Source organism: Taudactylus pleione, unplaced genomic scaffold (assembly GCF_031769625.1).
Source record: "Taudactylus pleione unplaced genomic scaffold, aTauple2 ptg000074l, whole genome shotgun sequence".
Classification (NCBI taxonomy): domain Eukaryota; kingdom Metazoa; phylum Chordata; class Amphibia; order Anura; family Myobatrachidae; genus Taudactylus; species Taudactylus pleione.
In genome coordinates this window covers 503,095-530,404 of record NW_028284476.1, presented here as the reverse complement: position 1 = coordinate 530,404, position 27,310 = coordinate 503,095, and positions in this window count along the sequence as shown.

Genomic DNA, 27,310 nt, shown 5'->3' with positions numbered 1-27,310 from the left:
GTTTCATTTGTTAAATCTTTCAGGGAATGTCGAGCAGGAGGCACTCAGCGCTGCCTACATGCACATTGCTGGCTGCGGGTTCTTGGTGGTCTGCTGCTTATAATAAGCCTATGGAAGGTGCAGGTGTGTGCACCCCCTGCAGGAAGCGCATCAGCCATGATAGTGGAGCTGGGCTGGGATTGCACAAGGTCTCCGCCGGGTGCCTCTTCCCACCAGTCTCCGCTTTCAGCAGCACTGCTTTATACTGCCACAATCAGGCTCAACTGCAGTGACCCTAGTGCTTCCTTCCAGAGTGCTGCTCAGTGTCAGAGAGAGGAGCCTCTCATCAGCCCCACTGCCTCCCATCTCTATGCACAAGGAGGACCTGTCACGCTCCTAGCTGTCCGCGACTCTCAGGGTCTCAAGAACATAAGGCCCTGTGCCAAAATCCTGTTAAGCACATCCACTCTATTTTGTGTGTGTATGTGTGTGGGGGGGTATTAAGACACTGTGCATCTAACAAGACAGCCAAGACTAACATGCTCAGCTAATAAAATTAAGTTCCTTTGTTGAAGCTATGCGAAGTCTTTAACAGGTCTATAGTAGTGCTGTTACCTGGAGGTCTATATTCCTGCTATCATTTGATGTACTTGCTTGCTGTGTTTCTGATCACTTTGCACCTGCTGCTGCAGCCCCCCCACGCTCCCAGTAAAATCCAGTGAGACAGTGAGTTTTCCCTTGCAGTAGCAGTGGCTTCTTATTAGAACCTCTATGTCACGGCCAGGGTTTCTCGGCATGGTAGTCACCGGGTATTACCTGTGAGGTTGTTATGGCAGGGGGTCTCTGGCAGTGGTGGTGGTGTTTGGCGAGGGGCATTGGCTGTGCGTGGGTCTGTGCAGGCACATTGTCACTAGGCCTGGTGGGGTCTGGCGGTGTTTCTGTTCCATTGGCATGGGCGCCGCCATCTTGCCTGCGGCCATGTGATTCCGGCTGTCCATTCCTGGTTGGTCATGTGCTCATTCCAGCCAGTCACAGCGCGGCACTGAGTATTTAGGAAGGTCCAGAGCCTTCCTTCCTTTGCCAGTGCCAGTGTTTCTCAGCTGCGGAGAGAGAGTACCTGTGCCTTACCTGCCTGCCTGTCTGTTACTCTACTAGCCTGAACCTTGCCTGCTCCAACCTGCTGGATTTACCCTGCACCCTCCACATACCTTTCACCTGTCTGAGTACCTGAACCTGCTGTTCTCTGCACCTTGCCTCCCTTCACTCCCAGCTGGACTTCATTACCTCAGCCTGCATTTGTTACAGCTCATCATTTCTGCATTCATTTACAGCCCATCATATCTGCATTCTGTTACAGCTCACCATATTTGTTACTGGACTGTTCCTGCCTGTCACTATCTGGACATTCCCCATTAACCCCCACTACAGTTATCAAGTGCACTTTAGTGCTAGACCTGGACTTTTTCATTTGCCATTTTCATGTCTTCCAAGTCACCTATTAAAAACCCCACTTTTTCATTTAAGTCTGCTTCTGTGTCTGCTCCTATCACCACCCCGGGTTCACAACAAATTCAGAACCTCACAGTTTGCACTGGCTCCATGGATCCAGCCACGGAACAGGAGTCTGGAGTGTATTTATTTCGCTGTATTGCTGGTCGTTTAGAAAACCTGGAAGCTATGCAACATCAAATGGCCCAGTTCCTGCAGGAGAGGTCTAAACGCCAAGATAATCTGCAAACCTCGTTAATCACCCCTGGGGTATCAGCAACTTCACCTCCTCCTGTGCCTGGTAATACAGGGACCAGGGTATCCCCTCGTCTACATCTACCCATGCCAAGCAAATTTGACGGCAATCCTAAGCTCTGTTGTGGTTTTTTAAATCAGTGTGATATACACTTTACGTTACAGCCTGATAACTTCCCCACTGCTAGAACTAAAGTGGCATACATCGTGTCCTTGCTGACCGACTCAGTTCTGGATTGGTCCTCCCCACTCTGGGAGCGTTCAGACTCGCTGCTGGTTAACTATACAGATTTTGTATCTTCATTCAGGAGGATTTTCGATGAACCTGGACGCACAGTGTCAGCATCATCCAGCATCATGACCCTGAGACAAGGGACCTGTCCTGTCAGCCAATATGCCGTACAGTTTCAAATCTTGGCATCAGAGCTTAAGTGGAATGCGGAGGCCCTCACCTCAGCCTTTTGGCATGGTCTGTCCGACCGATTAAAAGATGATCTGATTACCCGTGAGCTTCCTACCAATTTAAATGATATGATCTCACTCTGCAACAAAATTGACCTAAGCTTCAGTGAACGTCAGGCTGAAAAGCACAGAACTGACCGTCAAAGGTCATTTACGTCTCACTTGCCTACCCATCCACCCCATCCTCCTATAGATGAGGGGCCCATGCAGGTGGACCAAACCCATCTCTCCAAAGAGGAACGTCAGAGAAGGATGCTACAAAACTTCTGTCTGTACTGCGGAGACTCGGGTCACCTGGTCAGGAAACCTCAAGTCTGGAAACGCCCGTTCCTAACTGACCTTGGGGACATCAAGTTAGGAGTTATTTGCTCGTCCCCAAATACTAAAGATTTCAAGATTTGCTTAGCTTTGGATCTCAAACCCAATCCTGTCTTCATCTCTGCTCTATTAGGCTCTGGAGCCGGGAACTTCATGACTTCCAGCCTAGTCGATAAACTACAGATTCTGTGTTCATCTCTCAAGCAAATAATTTCCCTGATTTCTGTAGATGGACGTCCTCTAGCTAAAAGAGTGGTCACCAAGGAAACTCAACCAGTATTAGTTTGTGTTGGGGCACTCCACTCCGAGTCTTTAAAGTTCTTAGTGATACCAGAGGCTTCTCAAGAAATCATCTTAAGACTACCCTGGTTACGCCAACATAATCCCAGGATAGACTGGTGTTCAATGCAGATTCTTTCATGGGGAACTGACTGTCAGAAATCCTGTCTTCCCAAAATACGACCTGTAAGAAAGACAGCTTCTTTAAACTCTCCAGATATTCCCAAGGAGTACCAGATGTTCTCTGATGTGTTTTCCGAGCAACAGGCGAACGTCTTACCTCCCACAGAGAATGGGACTGTCCTATCGAGCTGCTACCTGACAAGATGCCACCTCGTGGTTGCACCTATCCTCTATTCGTGCCTGAGACTCAAGCCATGTCAGAGTACATCCAGGACAACCTAGCAAAGGGGCTTATTCGTCCTTCCACCTCTCCCGCTGGATCCGGCATCTTTTTCGTTTGCAAGAAAGACGTAGGCCTAAGACCTTGTATAGATTATCGGGGCCTCAATGATATAACGATTAAGAATCGATATCCTCTTCCCCTGATCACAGAATTGTTTGACAGAGTTAAAGGGTCCATCATATTCTCAAAGCTGGATCTGAGAGGGGCTTATAATCTCATCTGCTTTCGTACTGGCGATGAATGGAAGACCGCCTTTAATACTAGAGATGGACGCTTTGAATACCTTGTGATGCCCTTTGGTTTGTGCAATGCCCCTGCCGTGTTTCAGGGCTTTGTTAATGAGATTTTCTGGGACCTGTTGTACGGCTCAGTTGTAGTTTACCTGGATGATATATTGATTTCTTAGTCTTCTGTAACAAAACATCATGAACATGTGAAGTAAGTATTGTCCCGTCTGAGAAAGAACCACCTTTACTGCAAACTGGAGAAATGTGTCTTTGGGGTTCCCAGTGTGCCATTCCTTGGTTACGTCATCTCTGGTTCCAGTCTAGAAATGGATCCCAAGAAAGTGCAGGCGATTTTGGATTGGTCCCGTCCTCAAACTTTGAAAGCCATCCAGAGATTGCTTGGGTTCGCCAACTACTATAGACGTTTTATTAAGGGATTATCATCATTATTGGCTCCCTTTACCGCATTGACCCGAAAAGACGCTAACCCTGCCCTATGGCCACCTGAAGCAGAGACTGCCTTCCAACTTTTAAAACAGGCGTTTATTTCAGCTCCAGTCTTACGACAACCAGATCTGGATAGGCCATTTCTAGTGGAAGTGGATGCGTCTTCAGAGGCCGTGGGTGCAGTTCTTTCCCAGCGTTATGACGATAATCGAGTTCATCCCTGAGGGTTCTTCTCCAAGAAGTTTTCTCCTGCCAAGAGAAATTATGCCATTGGTGAACAAGAACTTTTAGCAGTAAAGTTAGCATTAAAAGAATGGAGATACCTTTTGGAAGGGGCCAAGTTTCCCTTCACTGTCTTCACGGACCATAGAAATCTTCACTTCCTCAAGAATCTTCAGTGCGTGAGTCCTCGATTGGCCCGATGGGCGATATTTTTTGCTCAGTTCCAGTTCACCCTGACCTTCCAGTCTGGAGCCCTTATTCAAAAGGCAGGTGCCCTGTCCAGATCATTCCACTGTGATGACAAATCAGAGAATCAACAAAATACCCCTGTTTTTGAGTCAAGAGTCTTCGCCACCTTACAGTTGCAATCCCCTACAGGGAAGTCCTTTGTGGCCCCAGAGTTAAGGAAGCAGCTCCTCACCTGGGCTCATTCCTCTCGCTTTGCAGGTCACTCAGGTACCCAGAAGACCTTAGAGTTTTTAAAGAGAGGCTATTGGTGGCCATCCATGAAAGCAGACGTGTTGGAATTTATTTCTTCATGTTCTTCGTGTGCCCAGCTAAATCTTCACGTCAGGCATCGGCTGGTGAGTTGTTGCCACTACCTGTTCCATCACGTCCATGGACGCATCTCTCCATGGACTTCGTCACAGATCTGCTGAAGTCTCAAGGGTTCACTACCATCTGGGTCGTAGTAGACCGATTCTCTAAAATGGTCCATTACATACCACTAAAGAAATTGCCTTCTGCTCCTGACTTGGCTCACTTGTTCGTTCAACATATTTTCCGTCTCCATGGTCTTCCTGCTGAGATTGTCTCTAACCATGGTGTTCAGTTCACAGCAAAATTTTGGAGAGCCTTATGTTCTGTATTGCAAGTAAAGCTAAATTTTTCTACTGCTTATCACCCACAAAGCAACGGTTCCACTGAGAGGATTAATCAAGACCTTGAGACCTTCCTGAGGATTTTTATGACATCTTCCCAAGACAATTGGTCTGTATTGCTGCCATGGGCTGAATTTGCTCATAACGCCTCCTACCACTCTTCCACGAACCAAACACCATTCCAAGTGGTCTACGGCCTTCATCCTCATGTCCCTGAATTTCAAAGCCTGCCCGTCTTAGATGTCCCAGCTGTGGAAGAAACTGTACGGAAATTTGCATCAATCTGGTCTCGTTCTGACCTGGAGAAGGCGTACTCCCGTTACAAATTTCAAGCTGATAAGAAGTGTAGGAAAGTACCACGTATGCAAGTTGGAGACCAGGTCTGGTTGTCCACCCGGAACCTACGACTTAGAGTACCATCCATGAAATTTGCTCCACGCTTCATTGGGCCCTTCTCCAGCATAGAAGTCATTAACCCCATGGCTTATCGCCTTCAGCTACCCCCTTATCTGAAAATTCCCAATTCCTTTCATGTCTCCCTGTTGAAACCCCTGGTGCTAAACAAGTTCCACAGAGTCCTGCCTGCTTCTCCCCGTGTCCAGACTGATAGAGGCATAGAGTTTGAGGTCTCCCAGGTCTTGGATTCCCATCTCCGCAGAGGACATTTGCAGTACCTACTGGACTGGAGGGGCTACGCCCAGAGGAACATTGTTGGGCCGATGCCCGAGATGTCCATGCTCTTGCACTCATCAAGAGGTTCCATGCTGCCCATCCAGAGAAGCCTGGTCAGTGTCCTGAGGCCACCCATAAGGGGGGGTACTGTCACGGCCAGGGTTTCTCGGCATGGTAGTCACCGGGTATTACCTGTGAGGTGTCACGGCCAGGGTATTTCAGCATGGCGCTAGGCGGGTGTTACCTGTGAGGTTGTTGTGGCGCGGGCTGTCTGGTGGCGGAGCTGGTGTCTGGCGGGGGGCTTTGGCTGCACGCGTTGTGCGGCCCTGTTGTCACTCTGCGCTGGTGAGGCCTGGCGGCGTCTCCGTTCCGTTTGGCATGGGCGCCGCCATCTTGCCTTCTGGCCATGTGATGCGGCTGGCCAATCCTGGTGAGTCACATGTTCCCTCCGGCCAGTAACAGCATGGCATGGGGTATTTAGGAAGGGTCAGTGCCTTCCTTCTTTGCCAGTGCAACGTGTATCTCAGCCTAGCTGAGAAGGAGTTCTCTGTGCTTTCCTGTTCCTGTGAATTCGCTGTCTGCCAGTCTGCCTGTCAGCTCCTAGCTCCCACTGGACTACCCCGCTTCCTCAATCACCCTTGCCCATACCTGAGTGCCTGAGCCTGCTGACATCCTGCGCTTCAGTTCACTACCTGTATACCTGGCTTGTTTATTTTCAGTTCACTACCTGCAAACCTGGCTTGATTATTTTCAGTTTCACTACCTGCACATCTGGACAGCTTTAATTGTTTCTACTTGGACATTAACCCTTTTACTCCCACCACAGAACTCTTGTGCACATTATATATTCCTGGACTTTTATTTACTGCCATTATCTGTCTACTCAAGCACTTATTAAAAATTCTAGTTTTATTTTTAAATCTGCTTCTGTGATCGCTCCTGCTACCACCACAAACAACCCAGAACATCACAGTTTGCACTGGCCCGATGGAGCCGGCCACGGATCAGGAGTCAGGAGTGGATTTGTTCTGGTGCATTTCTGGTCGTTTAGAAAATCTGGAAAACATGCAGCATCAGATGGATCAATTTCTGCAAGAGATGTCCAAGCGACAGGATAGTTTGCAAACTTCCTTTTCTACCCCTGAAGTACCAGCATCTACATCCACATCAGCGTCTGGGAATACAGGAGGCAGATCATCTCCCCGCTTACGTCTTCCTTTACCAAATAAATTTGACGGCAATCCTAAACTCTGCCGAGGATTCCTAAATCAGTGTGACATACATTTTACCCTGCAGCCTGACAACTTTCTAACTGCAAGAACTAAAGTGGCTTATATAGTCTCTCTGTTATCCGGCCAGGCCTTGGAATGGGCTTCCCCACTCTGGGAGCGCTCAGATCCGCTGCTGGATAATTACGCAGGCTTTGTGTCATCCTTCAGGAGGATTTTCGATGAACCTGGGCGTACTGTATCAGCATCATCAAACATCATGACACTGAGACAAGGGGTCCGTCCGTAGAGTCAATATGCCGTGCAATTTCAAATTTTAGCATCAGAGCTCAAATGGAATGAGGAAGCCCTCGCCTCGACCTTCTGGCATGGGTTGTCAGACCGACTAAAGGATGATGTAGTCACTCGAGAGCTTCCTACTAACCTGAACGACATGATTTCATTGTGTATCAAAGTTGACCTACGCTTCAGGGAACGTCAGGCTGAAAAAAACAGAACTGACCGGCAAAGGTCATTTACCCCCTCCACTTCTACCCGTCCCATTCCTTCCCCTACTGAAGAGGAGCCTATGCAGGTGAATCATACACACCTCTCTAAAGAAGAACGTCAGAGAAGAATGCAAAAGAACCTCTGTCTGTACTGCGGAGAGTCCGGTCACCTGCTGATCTCCTGCCCCCGTAAACCGGGAAATGCCAAATCCTAACTGACCCTGGAGACATCAAGTTAGGAGTTATGAACCCTTCTCCAAAAATTAAAGATTTCACGATTACCCTAGCCTTGGATCTTAACCCCAAACCTGTCTTTGCTACTGCTCTACTCGACTCGGGAGCAGCCGGAAATTTCATAACGTCTAGTTTCATAGATAAATTTCAGATTCCTTGTTTGTCTCTCAACCATGCCATCTCTCTGACCTCTATAGACAGACGCCCTCTAACTAACGGGATAGTCACCAAAGAGACTCAACCAGTAGTGGTCCGAATTGGGGCACTTCATTCTGAGTCCTTAAAATTCCTGGTGATTTCGGAGGCCTCTCAAGAAGTGGTTCTTGGTCTACCCTGGTTACGTCAACATAATCCCAGGATTGATTGGAGTTCTGTGCAGATTCTGTCATGGGGTATGGACTGTCAGAAATCCTGTCTTCCAAAGATTCGACCTGTGAGGAAGACAGTTCCATTAGTTTCTTCTGCCATTCCCAAGGAATATCAGATGTTCGCCGACGTTTTCTCTGAACAACAAGCAAATATCTTACCCCCTCATAGGGAATGGGACTGTCCAATTGAATTGATACCTGATAAGATACCACCTCGTGGTCGTACCTATCCACTGTCCTTGCCTGAGACTCAAGCCATGACCGAATACATCCGGGACAACCTGGCAAAGGGGTTCATTCGCCCCTCTACTTCACCTGCCGGAGCTGGGTTTTTCTTCATTGGCAAGAAGGACGGTGGTCTAAGACCATGCATCGATTATCGAGGCCTTAATGACATTACTGTAAAAAATCGATACCCTCTTCCCCTGATTACTGAGTTGTTTGATAGGGTCAAGGGCTCTGTCATTTTTTCGAAATTAGATCTAAGAGGGGCTTACAACCTCATTCGTATCCGAGCTGGCGATGAATGGAAGACCGCTTTTAATACCAGAGATGGACATTTCGAGTATTTAGTAATGCCTTTTGGATTGTGTAATGCCCCTGCTGTCTTTCAAAGTTTCGTTAATGAGATTTTCCGGGATCTGTTATATGTTTCGGTTGTTGTCTACCTGGATGACATACTGATTTTTTCACCCTCTGTGGCTAAACATCAAGAACATGTTAAAGAAGTTTTGACCCGTTTGAGAGAAAACCACCTTTACTGCAAACTGGAGAAGTGCGTCTTTGGAGTGCCTAGTGTACCTTTTCTCGGCTATGTAATATCTGGCTCCAGTTTAGAAATGGACCCCAAGAAGGTACAGGCAATTCTGGATTGGACCTGACCTCAGACACTGAAGGCCATCCAGAGATTGTTGGGCTTCGCAAATTATTATAGACGCTTCATTAAGGGATTTTCTACACTGCTGGCTCCCATTACAGCCTTGACCCGCAAAGGTGCTAATCCTTCCCAATGGTCACCTGAGGCAGAGTCTGCCTTTCATCTTCTAAAACAGGCCTTTATCTCAGCACCAGTTCTTCGACAACCCGATCTGGACAGGCCTTTTTTGTAGGAAGTAGACGCATCATCTGAAGCTGTGGGAGCAGTCTTATCTCAACGTTATGAGGACAACCGAGTCCATCCGTGTGGGTTCTTTTCTAAAAAATTCTCTCCTGCCGAAAGGAACTACGCCATAGGTGAGCAAGAACTACTAGCTGTAAAGTTGGCATTGAAGGAATGGAGATATTTGCTAGAAGGCGCCAAGTTTCCATTTACTGTATTTACGGACCATAGAAATCTCCTATTTCTCAAAAACCTCCAATGTGTGAGTCCTCGTTTGGCCCGCTGGGCAATATTCTTTGCCAGGTTTCAGTTCACCCTGACCTTCCGGTCTGGAGCACTTAATCAGAAGGCTGATGCCCTATCGAGATCTCTCCTCTGTGATGATCAATCTGAAAATCAAAGCAATACCCCTGTCTTGGAATCAAGAGTTTTCGCCGCATTACAACTTCAGCCTCCTACGGGAAAATCACTTGTGGCCCTGGAATTAAGGAAGCAGCTTCTCACTTGGGCACATTCCTCTCGCTTCGCAGGGCACTCAGGCACTCGGAAGACCTTGGAGTTCCTGAAAAGACACTATTGGTGGCCTTCTATGAAGGCAGATATAATGGAGTTTATCTCTTCCTGCTCCTCCTGTGCCCAGCATAAATCATCACGACAAGCTCCAGCCGGGGAATTGCTTCCATTACCTACTCCATCACGTCCATGGACGCATCTCTCCATGGATTTCGTCACAGATCTGCCAGTCTCTCAAGGTTTCAACACTATCTGGGTTGTAATTGACCGATTTTCTAAGATGGTTCACTATATACCGTTGAAGAAGTTACCTTCTGCCCCTGAACTGGCACAGTTGTTTGTCCAACACATATTTCGTCTACATGGCCTTCCTGCTGAAATTGTCTCTGACCGTGGTGTGCAGTTTACTGCAAAATTCTGGAGGGCTTTGTATTCTGTTCTTCAAGTGAAGTTAAACTTTTCCATGGCCTACCATCCGCAAAGCAATGGCTCCACCGAGAGAGTTAATCAAGATCTAGAGACTTTCTTAAGAATTTTTATGTCATCTTCCCAGGACAATTGGGCTGCCTTGCTGCCGTGGGCTGAGTTTGCACATAATGCTTCCTACCACTCGTCAACTAACCAAACGCCATTTCAGGTTGTATATGGCCTTCATCCTCGTGTTCCCGAATTCCGAAGCCTGCCTGTTTTCGATGTTCCGGCTGTGGAGGACACGGTGCGGAATTTTGCTGCCATCTGGACTCAAGTACGGTCTGATTTGTTGAAGGCATCCTCTCGCTATAAGACCCAGGCCGATAAGAAGCGTAGAATAGTTCCACGCATGCAAGTAGGAAACCAGGTCTGGTTGTCTACTCGGAACCTTCGTCTAAGAGTTCCATCTATGAAATTCGCACCCCGCTTCATCGGTCCCTTCACCATAACAGAAGTCATTAATCCAGTGGCCTACCGTTTATAGTTACCCCAATACCTAAAAATTCCCAATTCCTTCCATGTTTCCTTATTAAAGCCCCTAGTCCTGAATAAGTTCCATAATGCTCTACCTGCTTCTCCTCGAGTCCAGACGGAGAGAGGAGTTGAGTTTGAAGTCGCCCAGATCTTGGTCTCTCGTCTGCGCAGAGGTCATCTTCAGTATTTGTTGGACTGGAAAGGTTACGATCCAGAGGAACGTTGCTGGACCGATGCTCGTGATGTCCACGCTCCCACGCTCATCAGGAGATTCCATTCTGCCCATCCAGAGAAGCCTGGTGAGTGTCCTGAGGCCACCCCAAAAGGGGGGGTACTGTCATGGCCAGGGTATTTCAGCATGGCGCTAGGCGGGTGTTACCTGTGAGGTCGTTGTGGCGCGGGCTGTATGGTGGCGGAGCTGGTGTCTGGCGGGGGGCTTTGGCTGCACGCGTTGTTGTGCGGCCCTGTTGTCACTCTGCGCTGGTGAGGCCTGGCGGTGTCTCCGTTCCGTTTGGCATGGGCGCCGCCATCTTGCCTTCTGGCCATGTGATGCGGCTGGCCAATCCTGGTGAGTCACATGTTCCCTCCGGCCAGTAACAGCATGGCATGGGGTATTTAGGAAGGGTCAGTGCCTTCCTTCTTTGCCAGTGCAACGTGTATCTCAGCCTAGCTGAGAGGGAGTTCTCTGTGCTTTCCTGTTCCTGTGAATTCGCTGTCTGCCAGTCTGCCTGTCAGCTCCTAGCTCCCACTGGACTACCCCGCTTCCTCAATCACCCTTGCCCATACCTGAGTGCCTGAGCCTGCTGACATCCTGCGCTTCAGTTCACTACCTGTATACCTGGCTTGTTTATTTTCAGTTCACTACCTGCAAACCTGGACAGCTTTAATTGTTTCTACTTGGACATTAACCCTTTTACTCCCACCACAGAACTCTTGTGCACATTATATATTCCTGGACTTTTATTTACTGCCATTATCTGTCTACTCAAGCACTTATTAAAAATTCTAGTTTTATTTTTAAATCTGCTTCTGTGATCGCTCCTGCTACCACCCCGGGTCCACAAACAACCCAGAACATCACATGAGGTCGTTATGGTGGGGGGTCTCTGGCAGCGGTGCTGGTGTTTGGCGAGGGGCATTGGCTGCACGTGGTTCTGTGCGGGCACATTGTCACTAGGCCTGGTGGGGTCTGGCGGAGTTTCCGTTCCGTTGGCATGGGCGCATCTTGCCTGCGGCCATGTGATTCTGGCTGTCCAATCCTGGTAGGTCATGTGCTCATTCCAGCCAGTCACAGCGCAGCACTGAGTATTTAGGAAGGTCCAGAGCCTTTCTTCCTTTGCCAGTGCAACGTGTTTCTCAGCTGCGGCTGAGAGAGAGTACCTGTGCCTTACCTGCCTGCCTGCCTGTCTGTTACTCTACTAGCCTGAACCTTGCCTGCTCCAACCTGCTGGATTTACCCTGCACCCTCCACATACCTTTCACCTGTCTGAGTACCTGAACCTGCTGTTCTGTGCACCTTGCCTCCCTTCACTCCCAGCTGGACTTCATTACCTCAGCCTGCATTTGTTACAGCTCATCATTTCTGCATTCATTTCTGCCCATCATATCTGCATCTGTTACAGCTCACCATATTTGTTACTGGACTGTTCCTGCCTGTCACTATCTGGACATTCCCCATTAACCCCCACTACAGTTATCAAGTGCACTTTAGTGCTATACCTGGACTTTTCATTTGCCATTTTAATGTCTTCCAAGTCACCTATTAAAAACCCCACTTTTTCATTTAAGTATGCTTCTGTGTCTGCTCCTATCACCACCCCGGGTCCACAACAAATTCAGAACCTCACACTCTAACTGCTAATCACAGCCAGACATGTAGTCCCAAGGGAGGTGTTTTCTCCCCCTGGGACTGCCAGTCCAGTCCACAATTAACAGAGAGAGCGCATTTCCAGTTAGATGACACTCCTTACCTTTTCATCAGTCCTACCCAGCTTCTAAGGACTGCAGCCCTGCCAGATGCATTGCATATATAGATGAAAAACTGTGCACTCTGATAACATGTTATAATGTAGACATATCGTCCCTGATGGCCCAGCAGTTACCTCCTACTGATGGCTGCAGTGGCTCCCGAGTCCCGGCGGTCATGTGACCATCACTCCTGATTCAGACCTGTGATGCTCCAGTGTTCTGGTAACTATTCATACCCTATCTCTAACCCTAAACCTCCCTCTAGTGCCTAACCATAACTTGCAGCCAACCCTTTTGCCACAGCCTAACCCGTATGTCCACATCCTGACAATGTCAACATTTTGGGGACATAGAATGCAGGTGCACACTCTAGTTATTAAGAACATCGATAATCAAAATAATTCTGACAAACTCTACAATTAACATGGAGTATAACTGCGGTTCATTAGTTTGGGCAAAAATGTTTGCCCATCCACCACGACAAGGTGAACCCCATAAGATGGGTCCCTAACATCCCTACTACTTGCAAAATAGGTCATTTTAGCCAGGACTTAACTGTACCTGTAATAGTGCCCATTCTAATATGTAGACAGCAATGTAGGAACCTGGGCTGATGATTAAAAACACCTAAGAGCAGACGTGTGGGGTGCAAATACAAAAACAGAAGGAGTCTCGACCTTCAAGTGTACAATATATACAAACATAGTGGAAAGGAGGAGGGGGCTTGGACTGCACACCCTAATTTTAAACATAATAAGAGGTGCTGCCATGCTGAGACTTGTAGTACAATGCAGGGGACATAGAATGCAGGCGCAAACTCTAGGTACTAAGAACAAGGATAAACAAAATAATAAAATAATCCTGATGAGTTCGACAATTAACATAGAGTATAAGTGAGGTTCTTAGTACATGTTTGGCTGACATGTTGCCTGTCAACCTTTTAATAATGTATACAAGATAACTGGATATTGTAAATGTCTACCTAATGACTACATCCAGTTGAGATTGCCATAGCTACAGACGGGGTAACGTGCTCGTCTCTTAAAAGTAATTCTGGTCAGTCCTGCTTTTAGGACTTTCCCAGAATCCAGCTACAGTAGACCTGGGAGTAGACAGTTAGCAGCTGATTGGCTGGTGGTTTATCACTCTCCACTTTATCACTTTTCAGGCTTAGTACATCTGGCCACAAGAATAATGAAGTGGAAAGGATTTTTCGATCAGGGTCCATTGGTTAGAGCCAAGGCCAGGGCTGCCTCCTCCAGTGTACCTCTCCTTGTTGGTTATCAGATGCCACTCGACATGTTCCAGCAGAGGTTGTTTACCCTATTACTCATGCTTATACATGAATGGATTCCTTTACTACAGTATATCTCCACTTTCATGGTTGTCTTTGTATGTTGTTTTTGTGCCTTGCAATTTGTGAGCAAATCGATAAGGACTTTTAGACTCCTATATCAACACCAGCATCGTATAGAGTCCAACAAAATGATATACTGCAGATTCATAGACATTTTTATGTATTCCACAATAGAGATCCAGCCTTTTCACCAAGGACATGGGATAGTCTATTAAGATAAGCCCTATGGGAACTTATCCACTGAGACTTCAAAGACAAAGGGAAATTTATTGGATAGTAGCTTAAATGCCATCATTACTTTAGGTTTTTAACAATCTCCATGATCTTTATGTCTTTTTAAGTATAGTCATTTTGTGGCCATTTTATTCTATATCCACTGATCTCTCCCTGGCCTTAAACAATTGTGTTCTGGAAAAAAGAAATGCCTTTGAAATGTATAGCTCAACACAATTACAACCTGGCTGGTCCCATCTGATTGCGGCTCTGGAACAGCTCATTAAATGTTCCAGTGTACCTGATTATCCATCCATATGTAAGTTCAAGTTTTGTTATATTACAAAATACAACGCTTGATTTATTACAGTGCTCCCATTATATTGCTGGTGATTGCATTACTTGTGTGACAATGAATCCTGGGCGAGACCATTTGTTTAGTTCATCTAGAAATGTCCTATATTGACATAAGAGTAATGTGGCCTGGATTTTAGAGGATCAGTAACTCAAAGCTGCCAACTCTTCCTTACAATTTACAATCTGCCTGGACGAGAGCAGATGATGGACCTGGTTCTTCCGAATCTATAGACAGATCCCTATGAATTTTAGATGCTTTGTTTATAACAGAGGATGAACTGGAAAATGCCTCCATGCTTTCTGAGACCACTTAACTAATCAAGAATATAACTTCTTGTGACTGGTAGGTGCTGGGAAATTGCTACACAATGTCTAGTGAATCAATTTGAGATCAGTCACCACCTGGGCTGGATTAACACGGGGCGACAGGGGCGATCGTCCCTGGGCCCCCACACGTGAAGGGCACCCACACCCATTGGGGTTAAAGTGGACCGGAGGAGACGGAACCAGGGGGCGTGACTACTGGGGGCATTACTATTGGGGGCACAACTACAGGGGTATTACTACTGGGGCATTCATACAGGGGCATTACTATTGTGGTCACAACTACAGGGGTATTACTACTGGGGCATTTACACAGAGGGCATTACTACAGGGGGCACTACTAATGGGAATATTGCATAGGGGGCACTGCATAAGGGGCACTACTACTGGGTGCACTGCATAAAGGGCACCACTACTGTGTGCTTTGCATACAGAGCACTACCACTGTGGGCACTGACACTACTGGGGGCTCTGCATAAGGTCCCCATTGCACATACCCCCAGTTTGTCACATTTAATAGGGGCCCCCACATGTTTGTTGCCCAGGGACCCCCACAGACCTTAATCCGGCCCTGGTGACCACCCAACATGTTTTGCTTGTGACACTGATGGAGCGAAACTAGTTGCGTGGTGATTGATCTCTAATTGATTCACTGGATAAAAACGCTGCAAAGTAAGAATGCTTTCAAAAATAGAAGTGTTAATAGTTTATTTTTTATCAGTTATAAAGATGCAAAGTGAATGAACAAGAGAAATATAAATCAAATCAAATCAATATTTAGGTTGGCCACCCTTTGCCTTCAAAACAGCATAAATTCTTCTAGGTACACTTCTAGGACAAGTACCATGAATTATCACTAGTGACAACATTGCTATAGCTGGTGATAATTAGTGTTAAGTATCTCAGGGGGGTGTTAAGAGATGGGGAACAGTGAAACAGAAAATTATTTTAGAAAAGTCTTTTATAAATGGCTCTGTTGCCTGTCCCTAAAAAATAAATATTATTTTCTGGGTGGGTGACATGGAAAGGTAGATATTACTTCGGTTTTCTATCTTACAAATATTTTATTGACATATAAAGTTTAAAAAAAGAAAACAAAAGTATAGTATATTTTTGTTATAGTAGTGAAACTGGACCCATGTACTCAGTAGCAGGACATAGGGCCCGATTCAGACCCGGATGCTATGTCGCGGACGCACGCTATGGGCGATGTCTGCGGAGGCATCGCAGTGTGCATACCAGTCACTACGATCGGGAATTGTGCGCTCTTTGCACAAAGACTGAGCGCTACTTTGAATGACAGTGCCGTTTGTGGGTGGTAACGGGGGAGTGGTGCTGCGAACGCAGGCGTGTCTGGGCATCAAAACGGTGTTTTATGGGTGTGCATACAGAACACTACCACTGTGGGCTTGGTTACAACTTGGTTGTATTTCAGCCTGCAGAGATCGCAGTGTTCGCGGTGGGGTAGGGTCTACCTCAAGCGCTGCGTGCTGCTCTGATGGCTCTCGGTGGTTCTGATTAATCATACACTTCCTGGAGAAGACGTGTGTTAAGTAAGAAAAGTGGGCGTCTTTATACCAGCGTGCGCTCACTCTGCCGTCGCTCTCTATGACATAGAGGGTATCCTTATACCAGACAGTGCGATCGCCGAATTTGCATACCCTTTTGGAAGCGAGCGATCAGGGGTGTATCTAGGGGTCCGAGCGCCCCTGGCAAACCAAGGGACTGGCGCCCCCCACCAATGACTGTTTCTACTGGTACAAAAAAATCTAAGACACACTGGGGGTAGTTTAATTCACACACCTGTAGAAATAGGGAGAATATATATATCTTTTATAGAACTTACTCTATTGCAACCCACTATTTACTAATTTATTTATGCAAAAAACACTGGAAAAGATTGAAAACATTGCGTCAAAAACAAACAAAATGCATTATGGGTAAAATAATTTACATATATTCAAATACGGCTGTCTATACTGCATTATGCTTTTTAACAACTCCACCTTCTAATTCACTAGGATGACAGCCCACAATGGTCCTATTCTATAACCCACATAAGAATAAATACTGTCCATAAGGATCTTATCCTATTCCCCAACATGGAAGTATCCACAACCTACAAGGATCATGACAAGTTCCTCAAACTGAAGAAAGATAAATTTACTATACTTACACTGGGGGTAGTTCAATTTACACGCCTGCAGAAATAGGGAGACAAAATATATATATAATATATATATATATATGTATATATATATATTTTTTTTTTTTTCAGTTATAACACTACATGCAATGCACTGTTTATTAATTTCTATATATATGTCAACAACACAGGAAAATAAGGCATCAATAACAAACTAGATGCATTATGGGCAAGATAATTTGCATATATGCAAATTACCCTGCAAATAGAGCCTTGTGATTGATATGGAACTCTTCTCCTGCATGATTGTCATATGGGAATCAGTGAGTGGTGATTGGTATATGGTGGGTATTGTGGGGGAAGAAATATATTAGGTAAAAAAAAAAAAAATTTAGTCTCTCTAATTTTAAATGTTTCTGATATGAAGGGACATATAAGAAGCCTGATACACATTAGTAGACAATGGAGGACAGAGCAGGGCGTAGGAGACAAAATGAAACCAGGGATCCTTTGCTAATGAAGGCGAGGAGACAGGAAATGTCTTTAATGACATCATTTATTTATTTATTTAGAGATCATTAATGATGGCTGTCGGCAACGGTGCCCCTGTGAGGGGCCATCTAGGCCAATAGGAAGATACGCCCCTGCGAGCGATCACACATTAGGGTCTGAATCGACCCTACTGTGTCTACATCGACAATCAACCCCTAATTGCTCTCTTGCCATGGAAGCTGAAAAAACATAATGTATAATCACCCTGCTATGCAATGTTTCATTTAAATAATAAAATGACAGTATTGCTGCAATAAGTTTTACCGTAATAGTTAAGCATATATACGTGGACTAGGCAAGTTGTTTGGTACTAGCTTTGAAGGCTAACTAATTTATCTTTTCTGAGATCTGAGATATATAAATTTAAATGATAGCATATTTTTTTGGTAGGCCTTGTACACTATATCATATTTAGTGGGTGGAACAATGATTAAAATGAAGATAAGATCTGTCAATCATATTCTTCTCTCAGCATTTTCTTATATCTCTGAGACCAGTGATGTGCGGTGAGGTAAATAACTGGGGAGGCACTGGCTAGTATCAGAGCCAGATATACACATACATATATGAACCCGTGGGTACATGTGGGCATTATACAAAGGTGCAGCAGTACATAGTGTTGGAAATTTGGTGAGATTTGATCAGGGATGTGCGGAAAGGTAGACAGGGGAGGCAGTGCCTCACCCACCATACACTTCCTACTCCAGAGTTTTGACTATAAAAAAGATTAGAATAATACAAAGAAGATATTTATAATATTTTATTTACATTTTTCTTAGAATTTGTATAGTCATAACTCTGGAGTATACCTAAGTATGATAGGAGAGGCTCTGCCTCACCTGCCTCACCTGACGGCACATCACTGTCTGACACCATACATGGTAGACACATATGTCCGGCATCTTCAGTGAGCTTTCATCATAGTACAGAATATGTTGTTGTTATTATTATTAATTTACTTGTATATTCTCAACATGTTCCATGGGCTGTAATACACTAAACTGCCTTCAGCCATGCACTGAGGAACTGACAACCTAGTTTCTCCACCACTCCCTCACTAACAGTACACCAGAACCAATTTAGTCTGAAGCCAATGAGGAACATTAACCAATAAGAGAATGATAATGAGTTGGATGAAAGGCCAAAAGCAGACACATTCCACAAATATTTGCAAGACTGCATTTGTGCCACAGAAAGCAATTGCAGACTGCGTGGCTCTCTCCATGCATGGCCGGATCTCTCTGTCTGTGAAATGGGCTCTCCATCTGGCAACTTGGTGGCTTTCAACCACATGGTAAAGATCCATTTCATGGGAGTGTCGTGGGCATTTAGCCAAACCGCCGTGCTAGTTTCAGACGTGCATACGGAGCAGGGCTGGTGTAAGTGCCAATGCTAATGATGGCGGCTGCATACGGAGCAGGGCTGGTGTAAGTGCCAATGCTAATGATGGCGGCTGCACATGGAACAGAGGTGGTGTAAGTGCCAATGCTAATGATGGCGGCTGCATACAGAGCAGGGCTGGTGTAAGTGCCAATGATGGCAGCTGCACATGGAACAGAGCTGGTGTAAATGCCAATGCTAATGATGGCGGCTGCATATGGAGCACGGCTGGTGTAAGTGCCAATGCTAATGATGGCAGCTGCATACGGAGCAGGGCTGGTGTAAGTGCCAATGCCAATGATGGCAGCTGCACATGGAACAGGGCTGGTGTAAATGCCAATGCTAATGATGGCGGCTGCATATGGAGCAGGGTTGGTGTAAGTGCCAATGCAAATGATGGCGGCTGCATACGGAACAGAGCTGGTGTAAGTGCCAATGCTAATGATGGCGGCTGCATATGGAGCACGGCTGGTGTAAGTGCCAATGCTAATGATGGCAGCTGCATACGGAGCAGGGCTGGTGTAAGTGCCAATGCCAATGATGGCAGCTGCACATGGAACAGAGCTGGTGTAAATGCCAATGCTAATGATGGCGGCTGCATATGGAGCAGGGTTGGTGTAAGTGCCAATGATGGCGGCTGCATACGGAACAGAGCTGTAAGTGCCAATGCTAATGATGGCGGGTGCATACAGAACAGAGCTGGTGTAAGTGCCAATGCTAATGATGGCGGCTGCATATGAAACACGGCTGGTGTAAGTGCCAATGCTAATGATGGTGGCTGTACATGGAGCAGGGCTGGTGTAAGTGCCAATGCTAATGATGGCGGCTGTACATGGGAGCAGGGCTGGTGTAAGTGCTAATGATGGTGGCTGAGGTCAGAAAAATAGTGGGCGGTGCAACCATATGCATAAACCGTCCGGATACGAACGATAGCATATCGTACTAAGGACCTGATTCAGACCCGGTCGCTAAGTTGCGCTCGATCACCCTGAGCGATTTTTGCCCGTATGCGTATGTGTAAAATTTGCAGTGCGCGTGCGCAAGCCAGTCTTTGTGATCTGTTTTTGGTTGCTCGTAAGCCACTATCAGGCCGTTATTTTGAGTGACAGATAGAGCGGTTTGTGGGTGGTAACTGGGGAAGGTGCTTGTAAACGGGGGTGTGGTATTACGGACGCAGGCGTGTCAGGCCGCCAAAACGCCATTTAAAGGGCGTGCATAATTAGCAAAGTAGCTTCATTCTTCACGTCACCTGCATGTATTTCAGGCCACACTGATCGCTGTGCTTGCGACGGGGAAAGGCAACCTCAAGGGCTGCGAGCAGCTCCGATGGCTCACGATGGTCCCGATTAATCCTACATTTCTCGGAGATGACGTGTGTTGCGAGTGGCAAGGGGGCGTCTTTATACACTTGCAAGCGCACTTTGCCGTAGCTCGCTAAAACAGTGGGCGTCCTTACGCAACGCAGTGCGAGCACTTCATTTAAATATCTGGCCCCTTTTTGCCAGCGAGCGACCGCAACTTTCGAGCGGGTCTGAATGGGCTCCTAAGTCTGGCTGCCGCCGCTGTCCGCACGTGCAGGTGATTAAGGATCAGCCCCTGAACCTCTGTGCACAGTGTTAGAGAATATGCACAGCTTGTTTGCCTGTGACTATATAGTCATTAAAAGAATGAGAAAAATGTGACTGTGTTATATGGGTATCATGAGAATTCATTTGTATTAGGATTTCCCAGAAACAACTTGGCAGAAGTAAAGAGAAATGTATAGGTCTATCACACACAGGCAACAACAGGAAATTACGCTTATTCCTAAAGGCCCAGGGAAAAAAATGGAAACAGAGACAGCTGTCTCTGTCTTACTATGAATGTGCCTCTACAATTACTAAGGCAACACTGCTGCCGCTACCACTACTACTGCTCTATCACTACATTTCCAACTCCAACTTTTCTTTAAGTACTGCTGTCTCTTGGAATATAACTGCCACGACCAGCGTTTCTCGGCATGGTGGTTGGCGGGTGATACCTGTGAGGATGCTGTGGCGGGGGGCGTCTGGCGGTGGTGCTGGTGCCTGGCGGGGAGCATTGGCTGTCCGTAGTCCTGTTTGGGCATATTGTCACACTGTGCTGGTTAGGCCTGGCAGTGCTTCCATTCTGGCATAGGCGCCGCCATCTTGCCTCTGGTCATGTGACTTAGTTGCCCTATCATGGTGGGTCACATGCTCTCTGGCCTCTCACAGTGCGGGTATTTAAGGGAGTGCCGAGCTTCCTCTCATTGCCAGTGCAACGTTTTTCACAACGAGAGAGTTCCTGAGCTAGTCTGCTATACCTGAACCTGCTCCTAAACCCTGCTGGATACCTCTGCCTCCTCCTATTGCCTCTCCCACTGCCTGAGTACCTGTGTCAGTCATTTACCTTGCCCCCTGGCTCCACTCGCATTTCCTCTGGACATTATTGTTTCTGCCAGCAATCACTTCAAGTCTGCTAATTCACTTCAGCCTGCCACTCACCTCAATCAGCAATTCACTCCAGCCTGAAGTTCTTTTCAGCCTCACAAACCCCGGAATATTGTATTACCTTCTGTTGTCACCACCTGGACTTTTTCCCATTTGCATCACTACAGTTCCCAAGTGCACTTAGTGCTAAACCCGGACTTTCTGTTTTGCCACTTTCATGTTTGTCAAACCACATTTATTTTTAAATAAGCTCCAGTGTCTGCTCCTTATACCACCCCGGGTCCACAACAAAATCAGAACCTCACAGTTTGCACTGGCCCAATGGACTTGGCCACTGGACAGGAGTCTGGAGCAGATTTATTCCAGTGCATTGCAGGCCGTTTGGAAAACCTGGAAGCTATACAGCACCAAATGGTCCAGTTTCTACCGGAGATGTTTAAACGACAGGATAATCTGCAAACCTCGTTATCCACCCCTGGGGTGTCAGCAACTACACCTACTCCTGTGACTGGTAATACAGGGAACAGGGTATCTCCTCGTTTACATCTTCCTATTGTCGTGGCTATCTGAATCAGTGTGATATACACTTTACCCTGCAGCCTGATAACTTTCCTACTGCAAGAACTAAAGTGGCATACATTGTGTTGCTGTTGTCCGGTTCAGCTTTAGATTGGGCTTCCCCACTCTGGGAGCGTTCTGATTCACTGCTGGATAACTATGCGGACAACGTATCATCATTCAGGAGGATTTTCGACAAACCTGGCCACACTGTGGCCCTGATTCAGAGCCGGACGCTCTGACAGAGCGCTCGCTCTGAATCAGGGCTGTCCCTCCACCCACAGCTATAGCGAGCGGGCAAAATTATGGTTGCGATGGTCAAGACCATCGCGACCATCGGGCTTGCGATGAGACCCTTGCGGTAGGGTCTCGCTGCCGCAAGCCCTGGAGTCCTTTTGGCTCTATCAGAGCCAAAAGCACTCCCACCGACATCACTAGTGATGTCAGTGGGGCCGGCTTCAGACGGTAGGCGTTCCCATGGGAACGCCTCCGTCTGGGCAGCCACACCCCTGGCATGCCCACCAAAGGGGGCATGCTGTCAATCACCATCGACAGCACGCCCCCTTTGGTGCGAGACCCATAACGACGGCTTGGCCATCGTTATTCGGGTCTCGCACATGCGCATGACGGAGCCCCCTCCGTTGTGCGCATGCGCACTTGAGCAACATCGATCCGCTTGCGAGCACTCAGGGCTCGCGAGCGGGTCTGAATCAGGCCCTGTGTCAGCATCGTCCAGTATCATGACCCTAAGACAAGGATCCCATCCTGTCAGCCAATATGCCGTGCAATTTCAGATTTTAGCATCAGAACTCATGTGGAGTGAGGAAGCCCTCACCTCAGCTTTCTGGCTTGGGTTTTCTGACCGACTAAAAGATGATCTGGTCACGCGTGACCTTCCTGCTAACTTAAATGATATGATTTCCCTCTGTAATAAGATTGACCTATGCTTCAGAGAACGTCAGGCTGAAAAGCACAGAACTGAACGGCCAAGGTCATCTACTCCTCCCTCTACTACCCGTCCAACACCTCCTTCTACAGATGAAGAGCCTATGCAGGTGAATCACACCCATCTCTCCAAAGAGGAATGCCAGAGAAGAATATTAAAAAACCTCTGCCTATACTGTGGAGATGCGGGACACCTGGTGGCCTCCTGTTCCCGTAAGTCAGGAAACGCCCGATCCTAACTGACCTTGGGGACATCAAGTTAGGAGTAATGAGTCCGTCCTCAACCTGTAAAGATTTCTTAATAAACTTAGCCTTAGATTTCAAGTCAAAGCTGGCCTTTGTTGCTGCTTTGTTGGATTCCGGAGCGGACGGAAATGTCATGACCTCCAGTTTGATTGACAATTTACAGATTCCTCGTTCTTCTCTCAAGCATTCGATTTCCTTGACCGCCGTAGATGGGCGGCCTCTGACTAATGGAGTAGTTACCAAAGAAACTCAGCCAGTACTGGTCCGTATTGGAGCCCTGTATTCTGAATCTCTGAGATTCTTAGTGATTCCTGAAGCCTCTCAAGATATCATCTTAGGGCTACCCTGGCTACGCCTGCACAATCCCAGGATAGATTGGTGCTCTATGCAAATCCTTTCATGGGGAGCTGACTGTCAGAAATCCTGTCTTCCTAAGATACGACCTGTAAGGAAAACAGTCTCATCAATACCTCCGGCAATTCCCAAAGAGTATCACATGTTTACTGATGGTTTTTCTGAACAACAGGCTAATATCTTACCTCCTCACAGAGAATGGGATTGCCCCATCGATTTATTGCCAGACAAGATGCCGCCTCGTGGTCTCACCTATCCTCTATCCTTGCCAGAGACCAAAGCTATGTCCGAATACATTCAGGATAATTTAGAGAAGGGGTTAATCCATCCTTCCATCTCTCCTGCCGGTGCTGGGTTCTTTTTCGTTGCTAAGAAAGATGGAGGCCTAAGACCATGTATTGACTACCCTGGTCTTAACGATATAACGGTCAAGAATCGGTACCCACTTCCTCTAATCACAGAACTATTCGATAGAGTCAAAGGATCCATCATATTCTCTAAACTAGATTTGCATGGGGCATATAATCTCATTCGTATCCGTGCAGGCGATGAATGGAAAACCGTTTTTAATACCAGGGACGGTGGTTTTGAATACCTTGTGATGCCCTTCGGTTTATGTAATGCCCCTGCTGTCTTTCAAGGCTTGTAAATGAAATTTTTCGGGACTTTATATCTCAGTAGTTGTCTACTTGGACAATATATTGATTTTCTCGTCCTCTCCAAAAGAACATCACAAACAGGTGAAGGAAGTGTTATCCCGCCTAAGGAAAAATCTCCTTTACTGCAAACTTGAGAAATGTGTCTTTAGCATACCCAGTGTGCCATTCCTTGACTATGTCATCTCTGGTTAAAGTCTAGAAATGGACCCCAAGAAGGTTCAGGCAATCCTGGATTGGTCCCGACCTCAAACCTTAAAAGCCATTCAGAGATTTCTTGAATTCGCCAACTATTACAGACGTTTTATTAAGGGATTCTCCTCATTGTTGGCTCCCATCACGGCCCTGACGCGTAAAGACGCTAATCCTGCTCTATGGCCACCTGAGGCAGAGACAGCCTTTCAGCTATTGAAGCAAGCGTTTATTACAACTCCAGTTCTAAGACAACCCGACCTGGATAGACCCTTCTTGTTGGAGGTTGACGCATCATCAGAGGCAGTGGGGGCCATCCTATCCCAGCGCTATGAAGACAACCGAGTTCACCCTTGTGGATTCTTCTCCAAAAAAATTTCTCCTGCAGAAAGGAACTATGCCATAGGAGAACAAGAACTCTTGGCAGTAAAGCTGGCACTAAAGGAATGGAGATACCTGTTAGAAGGGGGTAAGTTTCCCTTTACGGTTTTCACCGACCATAGAAACCTCCTTTTCCTCAAGAATATCCAATGTGTGAGTCCTCGTTTAGCTCGGTGGGCAATCTTTTTTGCTCGCTTCCACTTCACTCTGACCTTCCGTTCTGGAGCTCTTAATTAAAAAGCAGATGCTTTGTCAAGGTCACTCTCCTGCAACAGTAATTTTGAAATCCTATGCAGTACTCCCGTCCTGGAGTCAAGGGTGTTTGCCACCATACAAATACAGCTACCTACTGGGAAAACCTTCGTGGCCCCAGAGTTAAGGAAGCAGCTTCTTACGTGGTCTCACTCCTCACGCTTTGCAGGCCATTCTGGTACCCGGAAGACCCTGGAGCTTTTGAAAAGAGCTTATTGGTGGACATCGATGAAGGCTGATGTCTCTGAGTTCATCTTGTCATGTGCCCAGCACAAATCCTCACATCAAGCTCCAGCTGGTGAGTTGTTGCCCCTGCCTGTCCCTTCACGTCCGTGGACGCATCTCACCATGGACTTAGTGACCGATTTGCCAAGCTCCCAGGGTTATACTACCATCTGGGTCGTGGTAGAACAATTTTCAAAGATGGTTCACTACGTTCCACTAAAGAAACGTCCTACTGCTTCAGATTTGGCTCATCTGTTCGTTCTACATATATTTTGTCTCCATGGTCTTGCTACTGAAATAGTCTCTGATCATGGAGTCCAATTCGTGGCAAAGTTTTGGAGAGCTCTGTGCTCCGTTCTACAAGTAAAATTGAATTTCTCCACAGCTTACCATCCACAGAGTAATGGATCCACAGAAAGAATTAACCAAGACCTAGAGACCTTCCTAAGGATCTTCAAGTCATCCTCTCAAGACAACTGGTTGGAATTGCTACCCTGGGCTGAATTTGCATATAATGCTTCATATCACTCCTCCACAAATCAAACCCCGTTCCAGATTGTATACGGTCTTCATCCCCGAGTTCCTGAGTTCCAAAGCCTACCTGCCTTTGATGTTCCAGCTGTGGACGATACTGTACGGAGGTTTGCATCTAATTGGGCTCAGGTACGTGCTGATTTGGTGAAGGCATCCTCTCGTTATAAAATTCAGGCTGACAAAAAATGGAGGAAGGTGCCCTGTATGTGAGTTGGAGATCAGGTTTGGTTGTCTACCCGGAACCTACGGCTCAGAGTGCCTTCCATGAAGTTTGCTCCATGTTTTATCGGACCCTTCTCCATCACCAAAATAATTAATCCTGTGGCTTATCAGCTTCAGCTACCTTCATACCTAAAAGTCCTAAACTCCGTCCACATTTCCTTGCTCAAGCCTCTGATCCTAAACAAGTTCCGCAAGGTCCTTCCTGGTCATCCTCGTGTACAGAAAGAGGTGTGAAATTTGAGGTCTCCCAGGTCCTGGATTCCCGTGGCCGCAGAAATCGTTTACAGTGTCTCCTGGATTGGAGGGGTTACGGCCCAGAAGAACGCTGCTGAACCGATGCCCGACACGCCCATGCTCCCGCACTCGTCAGGAAGTTCCATGTGACTCAACCTGAAAAGCCTGGTGAGTGTCCTGAGGCCACCCATAAAGGGGGGGGTACGTCATGACCAGCGTTTCTTGGCATGGTGGTCGGCGGGTGATACCTGTGAGGATACTGTGGCGGAGGGCATCTGGTGGTGGTGCTGGTGCCTGGTGGGGAGCATTGGCTGTGCTTAGTCCTGTTTGGGCATATTGTCACACTGTGCTGGTTAGGCCTGGCAGTGCTTCCGTTCTGTTCTTGCATCCGGTCATGTGACTTAGTTGCCCTATCCTGGTGGGTCACATGCTCTATCTGGCATCTCACAGTGCGGCACTGGGTATTTAAGGGAGTGCCGAGCTTCCTTTCATTGCCAGTGCATTGTTTTTCACAGCGAGAGCTGAGAGAGAGAGTTCCTGAGCTAGTCTGCTATACCTGAACCTGCTCCTAAACCCTGCTGGATACCCCTGCCTCCTCCTATTGCCTCTCCCACTGCCTGAGTACCTGTGTCAGTCATTTACCTTGCACCCTGCCTCCACTCACATTTCCTCTGGACATTATTGTTTCTGCCAGCAATCACTTCAAGTCTGCTAATTCACTTCAGCCTGCCACTCACCTCAATCAGCAATTCACTCCAGCCTGAAGTTCTTTTCAGCCTCACAAACCCCAGAATACTGGATTAACTTCTGTTGTCACTACCTTGACTTTTTCCCATTTGCATCACTACAGTTCCCAAGTGCACTTAGTGCTAACCCCGGACTTTCTGTTTTGCCACTTTCATGTCTGTCAAACCACTTATTAAAAATGCCACATTTATTTTGAAATAAGCTCCAGTGTCTGCTCCTTATTCCACCCCGGGTCCACAACAAAACCAGAACCTCACAATAACATCTCTTGACTTGACAAGCTCTCTAGTATTTGGATTCCAGAGTCTGTATCCTTTACTCTCTTGGCAATATCCAAGCATGATGCATTTCACAGACTTTGGATCCAGTTTACATTTCTTCTCTATGTGTACATAGGCAGTACTGCCAAACTTCTGAGATGTTAGGCACTTAGTTTTCTTCCAGACCAAGATTCAAATTGTGTTTTGTCTTTTAAGTCAACTGTGGGAGCACAATTCTTCATATA